The sequence below is a fragment of the Pipistrellus hanaki genome (genome assembly GCF_964339955.1).
Source record: "Pipistrellus hanaki genome assembly, chromosome: 3".
Taxonomy (NCBI): Eukaryota; Metazoa; Chordata; class Mammalia; order Chiroptera; family Vespertilionidae; genus Pipistrellus; species Pipistrellus hanaki.
The window spans coordinates 100,935,191-100,948,118 of NC_140505.1; the positions used below are offsets into that span (position 1 = coordinate 100,935,191).

The 12,928-nt window shown below is 41.0% G+C and overlaps 1 protein-coding gene across 3 annotated transcripts in view; it reads right to left on the minus strand.

The window, feature by feature from the left end:
* Nucleotides 1-12,928, minus strand: part of PAN3 (poly(A) specific ribonuclease subunit PAN3) — a 168,170-nt gene that overhangs the window by 90,007 nt on the left and 65,235 nt on the right. The gene's annotated exons all lie outside the window — the stretch shown is intronic.

Genomic DNA, 12,928 nt, shown 5'->3' on the forward strand with positions numbered 1-12,928 from the left:
ACTTTTTGCTTTAAGAACTACTAAAACAGATCTGGCTGGGTGGCTCAGTTGATTAGAGCATCGTCCTGTATACCAAAAAGTTGTGGGTTCAATTCCCGGTCAGGGAACTTACCTAGGCTGCGGTTTCAATCCCTAGTCAGAGCCAGTACCAGAGGTAAGCAATGAATGTATGTTCCTTCCTTCCTTCCTTCCTTCCTTCCTTCCTTCCTTCCTTCCTTCCTTCCTTCCTTCCTTCCTTCCTTCCTTTTTCTTTCTTTCTTTCTTTCTTTCTTTCTTTTTCTTTCTTTCTCTCTCTCTCTCTCTCTCTCACTCACTCAAAATCAATAAACATATATCCTCAAGTGAGGATATAAAAATAAGGAATTACTAGAACATGAGATTGTATCTTGAATTCATAAATGGTCTATATTTTTGTCCATGTGAAACAAAAGAATATCCTAAATATTTTTCTATTTTATTTTATACTAGAGGCCCGGTGCACAAAATTGGTGCACGGGGTTGGGGGAGGGGGGAGGTGTCCCTCAGACCAGCCTGCACCCTCTCCAATCTGGAATCCCTCTCACAATCCAGGACTGCTGGCTCCCAAATGCTCGCCTGCCTGCCTTCCTAATTGCCCCTCACCACTTCTGCCTGCCAGCCTGATTACCCCCTAACCACTCCCATGCCAGCCTAATTGATGTCTAACTGCTCCCCTGCCAGCCTATTTGCCCCCAACTTCCCTCCTCTGCTGGCCTGTTCACCCCTAACTGCCCTCCCCTGCAGGGTTGATTGCCTCTAACTATCCTCCCTTGCAGGCCTGATCCCTCCCAACTATCCTCCCCTACAGGCATGGTCCCTCTCAACTGCTCTCCCTTGCAGGCCTGGTGCTTCCCAATTGCCCTCCCCTGCTGGCCATCCTGTGGTGGTCATCTTGTGTCCACATGAAGGCAGGATCTTTGACCACATGGGGGCAGCCATCTTGTGTGTTGGAGAGATGATCAATCTGCATAGTACTATTTTATTAGATAGGATAGAGGCCTGGTGCACGGGTTGGGCCCAGCTGGTTTGCCGTGAAGGGTGTCCCGGATCAGGGTGGAGGTTCCCTTGGGGTGTGTGGTAGCCTGAGCAAGGGTCCTGTGGTGGTTTGCAGGCTGGCCATGGCCCCTGGCAACCCAAGTGGAGGCCCTGGTATCTGGAATTTATTTATCTTCTACAACTGAAACTTTATAGCCTGGAGCAGAGCCAAGCCTCCTGCTCGCTCAATGGCTGCAGCCATTTCTGTTGGAATTTACCTTCTAAAATCGAAACTTTGCAGCCTTAAGTGGAGGCTTAGGCTGGCAAGGGCAGGTGGAGAGCTTGGCTTCATCCATTGCCGGGAAACCCAAGCCTCCCTCCTGTTCTCTGTGGCTGTAGCCATCTTTGTTGGGTTTATTTGCATACTCGCTCTGATTGGCTGGTGGGTGTGGCTGTGGGCATGGCTTGTGGGTATAGCTCAGTGATGGTTAATTTGCATATTACTCTTTTATTAGGTAGAGTGTTTTAATAAATATTTTATTTTATTTATTAAATTGTTTTTTGGTTAATACTCACCCGAGGATATTTTTTCCATTGATTTTTTTTTTTTTTTTTTTTTTTTTAAGAGTGAAAGGGAGGAAGGAAGGGTGTCAGAGAGAGAAAAAGAAACACATCAATGTGAGAGACACATCAATTGGTTTCCTCCCATACACACCAACTGGGGTAGGGATGGAACCTGCAACCCAGGTACTTGCCCTTGACCATGAATCAGAGAACCTTGAAGGAGGGCCAATGCTCTAACCACTGAAATCAACAGCCAGGACTGAATGGTGACCATTTAAAATTCTACTTGCTTAATTGCAATAAAGATACAGTGACCATTACCATGAGTGATATCATTTGAATTCAGCTTCCAATAAGGTCAACCAAAGAAATAATTCAGTATGTTCATACTTTAACCCACATTTTATATATACATACAAACTAAATTTAAAACACTGAGTCATGACACGAAGAATTTCATCACTCAAAAGTATTTTAGAACTAATCATTAGAATAAAGAAGGCAGAAAAATCAGACTATAGACTAATTACTATACAACCCAAGAAAACTTCCCTATCTGATATGAATGACACTTTAACCTGCCAAGTTAGAATTCAAAATATTAAATTTGAAAGATAAGTCAACAGGCTACCCTAATTTTAAACTCTAAAACACATGATATTTTACCAGGTGCATGCCAGAGAAAATTAAGCACAAGTGATAAAATATAGAGGAAATGTTAATCCGAGATTAAAATGTAAATATAAAGAATGAACCTCTTTTATTACCCACATCTAAGACATGAAATTCAGGGAAGAGGGGGTATCAGACCTGCTACAAAATAAACTTTCTAAAGAGAAATATGTAATCTTCCCCCATCCCTCTCTCTCTCACACAAATTCTAAAGTTTTCCAAAATTATGGCATGTTCTTTTAAAGTATGATCAACTCCTTAATTTCTAAATACAAAATAAGCCAACACATGTTAATCCCTAGTTGTAAGGACAAATGGCTACTAAAAGGATCACTTTGGAGCTAAATGTGTGTACTAGTTAATCTGAAACCTATTTTAGATTGTGGAATCAAGATAAAAGCAATCAGGTACCTTAGTAAAAGAGTTCAAAATGTCTATGATATAAGAGGACTTCAGGACTACAAGATTGCTAAGAAACAGCAAATTTAGACAAAGAAAATTATATATGCACACAAAACTTTTTAATAGCATGTTCCTGAGAAATAGGTATCACTCAATTTCCACTTCACATATATCTTACAATTACTATGAATAACAGTATATCTGATTTCAAAGCTGAGTTTCTCTATATTAAACCTATTTAAATTAATTTGAAAGACTACTTTTAAGGAATCCTATAAATGAGAAATAGGTGATTTAAGTCTATTCTGCCTTTGCCAAACAAATCATTATAAAATGTCATTCTAACAAAGTAGAAAGGACCTCAAAATTTATGAAAATAGCCCAGCAGTAGTAGGTAAGTGGATTAGAAAACTGTGGTATATCTACACAATGGCATACTAGACTGCTGTAAAAAAGAAGAAATTCTTACCATTTGCAACGGCATGGATGGAACTAGAGAGCACTATGTTAAGCAAAATAAGCCAATCAGAGAAAGACAAATATCACCTGATCTCACTCATTTGTGGAATATAATGAACATAAACTAATAAACTAATGAACAAAAATTAGATCCAGAGATAGAGAAGCATCCATCAGACCGTAAAACCTCAGAGGAAAGGTAGTGGAGGTGGGGGTAAGAGATGAACCAAAGTACTTGTATGCATACATATGAGTATAACCAATGGACACAGACAGGAGGGGAGTGAGGGCATGTGCTGGGGAGTGGGAGCTGCCAGAGAGAGGTCAATGGGAGGAGACTCATGTAATACTTTAAACAATAAATAATTTAAATTAAAAAATTTATTAAAGTAACTTATTAAAAATGTAACTGAAAATTTACACACTAAACTATAACTTCTAGATATCCAGCAATCACAGATGCAAAAAAACCTACCCATAGGTAAATTTTAATTAAGAAGTTAAAAAAAAAAAAAAAAAAAAAAAAAAAGAGCTTAGCCCTGGCTTGTTTGGCTCAGTGGATAGAGTGTTTGCCTGTGAACTGAGGAGTCCCGGGTTTGATTCCAGTCAGGGGAACATGCCCAAGTTGTGGGCTCAATACCCGGTGAGGGACTTGCAGGAGGCAGCCAATCCATGATTCTATCTCATCATGGATGTTTCTCTCTCTCCCCCTCTTCTTTCCCCTCTAAAATCAATAAAAATATTTATTTTTTTTAAATAGCCTAAAATCCTTTGTTTAAGAAGGCTAGGCATTTCCCTTGAGTAGTGGTTTAAAAGTTTTTGTTTTTTTAATTCAACTCGAAATACTTGACTGAAAGAACTTAAAGAGCAGAAAAATAAATTATACAGGATTTAGATACAGCTCTCACACACACTCACACACACAAACAAAAAAAATAAATAAATAAAATCCAGAAATAAAGGATTAAAGCTACTATTACTAACATATAATACTAATTCCTACAGCCAGATTAGAGAACCAGAAATATTTAATCTAATAAGTATAATATTTTTTCATAATAAAATTAGTTATAATAACTATAATTAAAATGTACTCTTAAAACTGCTTTAATATTAATGTTTCAGAAAATAAATAAGGGTTTTATAAAATACAACAGCATGGGCACATACCTTTAACATGTTAAGAAAAATACTTTGGCCGAAACCGGTTTGGCTCAATGGATAGAGCGTTGGCTTGGGGACTGAAGGGTCCCGGGTTCGATTCCGGTTAAGGGCATGTACCTTGGTTGCGGGCATATCCCAGTAGGGGGTGTGCAAGAGGCAGCTGATCGATGACTCTCTCTCGTCGATGTTTCTAGCTCTCTGTCTCTCTCCCTTCCTCTCTATACAAAATCAATAAAAAAATATATTTAAAAAAAAAAAAAGAAAAGAAAAATACTTTGATAACAGACAAGGCAAAACTGGTGACTAAATCCAATCACAATAAAATGAATTATCTATTTATCAGAAAATAAAAATTTATCTTAGCTAAAGGAGGTGAAGGTTGTATCTAGAATGAAGACTCAAACTTACTTGGGTTATATAAATTATTTGGCTAATAACAACAACACTAAAGAGAATGAAATAAATTGGGAAAGAAATAGTGAAAAAGATCAAAGTTTTATTATTCCTGCCTTATGGTTTAGAATAATACCTTCATAACTACCTAGGTATGTTCCTAAAATATTAAATTTGTATTTTTAATACACAGATAATTACCATATTTTTCCCAGTATAAGACTCCCCCATGTAGACACCCCTCCCCACCCCACCCCCCCCACTTTTCCAACTCAAAATTAAAAAATCAGTATTTTAAACATTTTGCTGGTTTTCCTCTTAAGGGCGTCTTCTTTTTTGGCATCTTAAGGAGTTCTTCCTGATTTCTCCACTGTCTGATCATACACTTAGTGGAAAGAGCTCCAAATTGCCTCCCTTCAGCTCAATGTCCATTCTCTTTTACATAGCTGATTACATTCCATTTGAATTTTGCAGAGTAAAATAATTGCTTACTGGTATTTATCTTTTTATTTGACATCTTCAGGGGCTCAGAACGCTCCAGTCTCTGTTGCATCTGTGCACTCTCCACCTCCATTTACGGCATCAGCTGATGTCAATAACAATAAAGCCCATGAATGGAGGGAGCCTGTTTGACAAGGTGTGGGCAGCTATGCACCCGTGAGGCCCCCTCCTTGGCTGACTTCCATGTGTAAGATGTCCCTTGATTTCCAGACTAACAATTTTAGGAAAAAATAGGATCTTATACATGAAAAAATACAGTATATTTCTGCTACAATGTCTACTTCTATTCTGACTTCTATTCATATTTTAAACCCTAATTTTTATTCATATTTTAAACAACTATAAATGCATTTTTTTAAACCAATGCTTATTCAAGTTAAGTAGCAGACATTCACTTTGTGAGAATTTACCAATAAAACTAGAATTTGGGGTTCTCATATACTTAAATTTATACTGCATCTTTCTGCCAAAAGCAAATAAGTACTTTTTATAGTGATTTCTCCAAACTGGCATCACCCCCTCAACATTTGAATGGCACCTGTCCTCTCTAGACAGAAATATACTAAATTAAGAGTCCTGACCTTCAGCTTCAAAAGTAAAGTTATAATTTTATAATTACATTTTATATAAAATATTTCAATCCACACATCATATCCAACCAAAATGGTACAGTATTTGCCATCTACAAGTGACCAATAAAGGCTTATTTACAAATGAAGATATTTTCTGATGTGGTTTCTAACACAATTTTATGATTGCCTACTATCATTTGATTCATTCCTTCTAAAGTAACAGTATTTAATACTCTGTTGAATTCTACTACAAACAGAATACTTATTTAAGTCTACAAAAAACTGTCCCATAAATTAAGAAACTAATGTAATTAGTGCAACAAAGTAAATCAGGCTTTAAATATATTTTATTAGTTAGAAATGACAGAAAGAGGTACAAAACACAAAATATTATATAATATTTTACAATATTACAAATACATAAAAAAGTATAAGTCTGTCTTAAGGTGATGTGATGAATGATTGAGAAACCACTATATTCCTAAGTATTGGTCAGGTTTCTTTTCAATCATATAGTAAGTTAATAAAACCATAAAATAGCTTCCATAGTACAGCTCATCATAATGAGTTCTACTTGCTTTACCTATCTTAATGATTCAGTTATCATCAGTAATCTTTCCACTCTCTGAATGAAACATGACCTGGTGACTTATTCTTGCAGCTTTATCTATATACTAGAAGCCCATTACATGAAGATTGATGCAATAGGCCTTCCTTCGCCTAGCTGCCAGCACCGGTTATCTTCTAGCACCCGGGACCTAGGCCTTCTCTCTGGTCGCCACCTTCCATCTTCACTCCAGCCAGAGCCTTCAGTCTTCTCCACTCCAGCTGGAACACTACTCCTGTAGCTCCCTCCGCGGCCCCCTCCCCCCTCTCATAACAGGCATCCCACTCCACGCCTGTGTATGCAAATTAACATGCCATCTTTGAGTTAATTTGCATACTCACTCCTGATTGGCTTGTAGGCACTGTAGAGGTACAGTTAATTTACATATTTCTTTTATTTGTGTAGATATAAAAGTGTACGTGACGGGCTGACTGACCAGTAGCTATAATGCACACTGACCATCAGGGGGCATATGATCAACACAGGAGCTGCCAAGCTAAAGTCACTTGGCAGCAGCAGTTCTCAGGTGATGCACCTGGAACCAGAGAGGAGGGAGCCCAATTCTGGGGTGCATCACCCAAAAGCTTCCCTCTTGCAATCCACGACTCCTCGGGGGATGTCTGAGAGCTGGTTTTGGCCCCATCCCCACAGGCCAGGTCAAGGGACCCCACCAGTGCACCGGGCCTCTAGTTTAGATAAAATCCTCTATAATAAAAGCCTAATATGTTAAATGTCTGGTTGTCCAGTTGTCCGTGCAACCAATCAAAGTATAATATGCTAAGGCTGTTCAACTGCTCACTATGATGTGCACTGACCACCAAGGGCAGACACTCCAACCTGTACATTAGCTTGCTGCTGGAGTCCAGCCAATCAGGACTGAGCGAGTCAGGATGGACACACCCTGGAGTTTTTTGTAGTTCCTCCCTAGCTGATCAATCTCCTATGTCCCTACCGGCTCCAATCATGCACCAGTGGGGTTCTTTAGCCTGCACCCTCTCGCAATATAGGACCCCTCAGAGGATTTTGGAGAGCTGCTTTCAGCCCAATCCCACTCAACACAGGAGCTGCCCCCTGGTGCTCAGTGCATTCCAACAGAGGGAGCACCTCTCAACCAGAAGCCAGGCTCATGATTGGTGAGTGCAGAGGCGGTGGTGGGAGCCTCTCTTGCTTTCATAGCAGTTGGACATCCCCTGAGGGCTCCTGGACTGCAAGAGGGTGCAGGCTTGGCTGAGGGACCACCCCTTTCTCCCCCCTGAAGGCAGAAATTTCATGCACAGGGCCTCTAGTTAACATATAATAAGCTGCACATATTTAAAATATAAACTTGGATAACTCTTGAAATAGGTAGGCAACAAGAATCAATTACCCAAATCCAGATAATGAATATCTATTTTGCCCAAAAAGTTTCCTCAAGCTTCTTTTAAATCCCTTTCTTCCATCTCTCTCTACACTAGGGGTGTCGAACTCAATCAGAGAAGGGGCCAAAATCTAAAATCCAGCCTAAATCGCGGGCCGAATGGTTTACTGAACAGTCATAAACTGACAATGTCATAAACTGACAGCGGAGTGCAGTGATGACAGCGCGGTGCGGGCCACATTGCAAGGCTTGGCGGGCTGGATTTGGCCCGCGGGCCTTGTGTTTGACACATGTGCTCTACACCATGACTCTGGTCACCATGCAACCACCGGTCAATTCGGTTTTCTGTCATTATAGCTTAGTCTGCATTGTTCTAGAGTTTAATACAAATAAGTCCGACATGCATATATACGTGCTGATTTTTTAACTAGCTTCTTTAACTTGGCATCATTAATATTCAACCATGTCATTGTTTCTATACTTCATTTGGTGGTTTGTTTTTTTTACTGATGATTAATATCCAATAATATCAAAATACCACAATTGTTTATTCTTTCAGCCAATGGACAAATGTTTTTTTTTCTGGTTTTTGGCTATTAAAAACAAAGATGCAATGAACATTCACGTCTTTGTATGAACATGTTTCACTACTTTTGGGTAAATACCTAGCACTGAATGGCTTGGGCATATGGTATGTTTATGCATAACCTTTTTAAAGTTGGTCAGCTGTTTTCCAACATAGTTGTACTAATATGTGCACTAGCACTGTATAAAGAGCTCAGGAACATGAGCTTTGGACAAACATCTACATTTTAGAAATTTATTGTCTAGTGATATCTCATTGTGATTTTAATTTTCATTTCCCAAATGACTTATATGCCATTCTACATCTTCTTTAGTAAAACATCTGTTTACATTTTTAACCAATATTATTAGGTATGTTTTCTATTAAAGAATTTTGACAGATCTGGAAAAAAAGTCCTTTCTCGGATATGTGATATACAAATATTTTCTCCAGGTCTCTATCTTTTCATCCTCTTAACAGTACCTTTCAAAGAACAAAGATTCTTAACCCTTTGCACTCCGAACCATTCTGAACATTGGCTACCAGCTACTCAACACTACTTTGTGGCGGAAACGTGCGTTGAAATAACTCAATTCCCCGTAATCACTAATAAACTGCAATGTCCCCTGAGAGGGGACATCCGAGTGATATGCTAGAATTCCAATGTCCCCTGAGAGGGGACAGCGGAGTGCAAAGGGTTAAAATATATTTTTACTGCCGAAACCGGTTTGGCTCAGTGGATAGAGCATCGGCCTACGGACTGAAAGGCCCCAGGTTCGATTCCTGTCAAGGTCATGTACCTTGGTTGCGGGTACATCCCCAGTAGGGGTTGTGTAAGAGGAAGCTGATCGATGATTCTCTCTCATCGATGTTTCTAACTCTCTCTACCCTCTCTCTTCCTCTCTGTAAAAAAATCAATAAAATATACTTATACATATATGTATACACACACATATATATTATTGATTACAGAGAAGGGAAAGGGAGAGAGATAGAAACATCAATAATGAGAGAATCATTGATCAGCTGCCTCCTGCATGGCCCACACTGGGGATCAAGACTGCAACCCAGGCATGTGCTCTGACTGGGAATTGAACCATCACCTTCTGGTTCACAGGCTGATGTCCAACCACTGAGCCATACTGGTCGGGCCCTTTCTTCTATTATTGAAAGAGGAGTATTGCAATCCCTATCATTGTTTCTCTGTTTCTCCTTGCAATTCTATTAGTCTTCATCTCATATGTTTTAACCCCATCACTAAGCACATACACATACAAAAATGGTATATCAATGTCCCCTTTACCATTATCAAATGACTAGAGGCCCTGTGCACAAAATTCGTGCATGGGAGGGGGGGTCCCACAGCCTGGCCTGCACCCTCTCCAATCCAGGACCCCTCCCGCCTGCCTACCTGATCCCTAACTACCTCTTACTGCCGGCATGATGCTCCTAACTGCCATCCTAATCACCCATAACCGCCTCTGCCTGCCAACTTGATCACCCCCTCACCACTTCTGCATGGTGGCCTGATTGCCCCCTAACTGCTCCCCCCTGCTGGCCTAATTGCCCCTAACCACCTCTGCCTCCACCATGGCTTTATCTGAAAGTACATCTGGAAAATGTCCTAATTAACATATTACCCTTTTATTAGTACAGTAGGTCCTTGGGTTACACCGGAGATCCATTCCTAAAGCTCTACATAAGGTGATTTCTGCCATAAGTTGGAACCCACCTACATGAGCACCTACATCACTCACATGGAGCACATACTCAGCAGTAATGAAGTGAAAAAATAAAAAAAATTAAAAGATAATAATTCCTGACCTTTACTTGTGGTAAATAATAAAAAGCATAAAGCACATATGACATACGTCGAAATGACAGAACTTTTTTTTTTATAAATAAATGGGAGATGGCGACATAACCATGAAATGATGTACATCGAGTCTGAAATAACCTGAGGACTGCCTGTATAGATGTTGTCTGTGGTAATAACTCTTGCTCTAAAATCTACTTTGTCTGATATAAATATAGCTATTGCAGTTTTCTGCTCACTAGTGCATGGTATAACTTTTAATCTGCTTTTGACTTTTAGATATATACTAGAGGCCCAATACACAAAATTCATGCAAGGGGCTCGGACCCCCACCACCACAGTTTTGTCCAGAAGGTGGTCCAGAAAGATGACTGATCTAATTAGCATTTTATGATTTTATTATTATTATATATACTAGAGGCCCAGTGCACAAAATTCGTGCACAGGGGGTTGTGTCCCTCAGCCCAGCCTACACCGTCTTCAATCTGGGACCCCTCGAGGGATGTCCAACTGTCCGTTTAGGCCCGATCCTACTAGGGTGCAACCCAGTAGGGCAGTTGGACATCCCTCTCACAATCCAGGACTGCTGGCTCCCAACTGCTTGCCTGCCTGCCTTCCTGACTGCCCCTAACCACTTCTGCCTGCCAGCATGATCACCCCCAAACACTCCCCTGCCAATCTGATTGCCCCTAAATGCCCTCCCCTGCAGTCATGATCACACCTAACTGCCCTCCTTTGCAGGCCTGGTCACCCCCAACTGTCCTCCCCTGCAGTACTGGTCCTCCCCCAACTGCCCTCCTCTTCTGGCCATCTTGTGCTGGCCATCTTGTCTGTTGGGAGTGATGGTCAATTTGCATATTACTCTTGTATTAAACAGGATATATATAAATATATTATTGATTTCAGAGAGGAAAGGAGTGGGGGGGGAGAGAGAGAGAAATATCAACGGTGAGAATCATTGATTGGCTGCCTCCTGTACACCCCACACTGGGGGATCAAGGTCGCAACCCAGGTATGTGCCCTGACCAGGAACCAAACTGTGACCTCATGGTTCATGGGTCGATGCTCAACCATTGAGCCACACCAGCGGAGCTACTTTTGTCTTTATGTTTAAGTAGTTTTCTTGTCAGCTTCATATAGTTGAATCTTGTTGGGGAGGTTTAATCCAATCTGAAAATCTCTTCCTCTTTCTTAGAATGTTTAGGTTACTTACATTTAATATTATTATTGACATGGTTGGGTTTAAATCCATCTACCATCTTGCTATTTGTTTCATCTGTTCTTTATTCCCCTTTGCCTTTTTCTGCCTTCTTCAGAATCAACTGAATCTTTTATTTAATTTTATCCCCTCCTATTAGTTATAAACTCTGTATTCTATTACTGTAGTAGTTATCTTAAGTCTTATAGCACACTAGAGGCCCGATTCACAAAGATTCATGCAAGAATGGGCCTTCCTTCCCCTGGCTGCCAGCACCGCCTTTGCTCTGGCCTGAGTCCCCTTCCCACCTTCCCACGCTGCCCAGAAGCCTGGAGCGACTGGGGTAGTGCAGAATGCCTGCATATCGCCCCCTGCCACTCAGTGCGCATGTATGCAAATTAACCCATCATCTTTGTTGGGTTAATTCGCATACTCTCTCCTGACTGGCTGGTGGGTGTCGTGAAGGTACAGTCAATTTACATCTTTCTCTTTTATTAGTGTAGATGTTTTTAACATATCACCAATTGTCTTAATCAGCTGGAGCCATGACAAAATACCACACACTGAGTGGCTTAAACAACTGAAACTGAATGTGAGAGTCCAAGATCAAGGTGCCAGTGATGCAGGCTTCTTCTGAGGCCTCTCTCCTTGGCTTGCAGACAGCCATCTTCTTGCTGTGCCCTCAAAGCAATAGGCCTTTTCCAGTGCACGTGCATCCCTGGTATTTGTCTTCTTCTAAGGATAACAGTCATACTAGATTAGGACCCCATTCTTAAGACCACACTGAACTTAATTACCTCTTTAAAGGCCAATTACCAAATACTATCACATTAAGGTTTAGGGCTTACACATATAAATTTGGGGGAGATACAATTCAGTCCATAATGCCCACTATCATAGTTTTAAACTGCTGCAGATACAGTATAACAAAGCTCACAATATTATACTTCCATTTCTCTCTTCCCAGACTGTGCTATCATCATACATTTTATTTCTACTCTAGAGGCCCAGTGCATGAAATTCATGCGCAGGGAGGAGGTATCCCTCATCCCAGCCTGCGCCCTCTCCAATCTAGGACCCCTCGAGGGATGTCCAACTGCCCATTTGGGCCTAAATGGACAGTCGGACATCCCTCTCACAATCCAGGACTGCTGGCTCCCAACTGCTCCCCTGCCTGCCTGACCCTAACCGCTTCTGCCTACCAGCTGATCACCCCCTCACCACTCCCCTGCCAGTCTGATTGACACCTAACTGCACCCCTGCCAGCCCAGCCCAATTGCCCCTAACTGCCCTTCCCTGCAGGCCTGGTAGCCCCCAACTTCCCTCACCTGCAGGCCTGGTCACCCCTAACTGCCCTACCCTGCTGGCCTGGTTCGCCCCCAACTGCTCTTCCCTGCTGGCCTGATTCCTCCCAACTGCCCTCCCCTGCTGGCCTGATCACCCACAAATGCCCTCCCCTGCCGACCATCTTGTGGCAGCCATCTTGTGTCCACATGGGGGCAGCCATCTTTAACCACATGAGGGCGGCCATCTTGTGTGTTGGAGTGATGGTCAATTTGCATAATACTTTTATTTATATAGGATATGTTATAAATCCTAAAATATAGTTACTATTTTTACTTTGAAGAGTAAATTATCTTTCAAAGAGACTTAAATAAGAAGGAA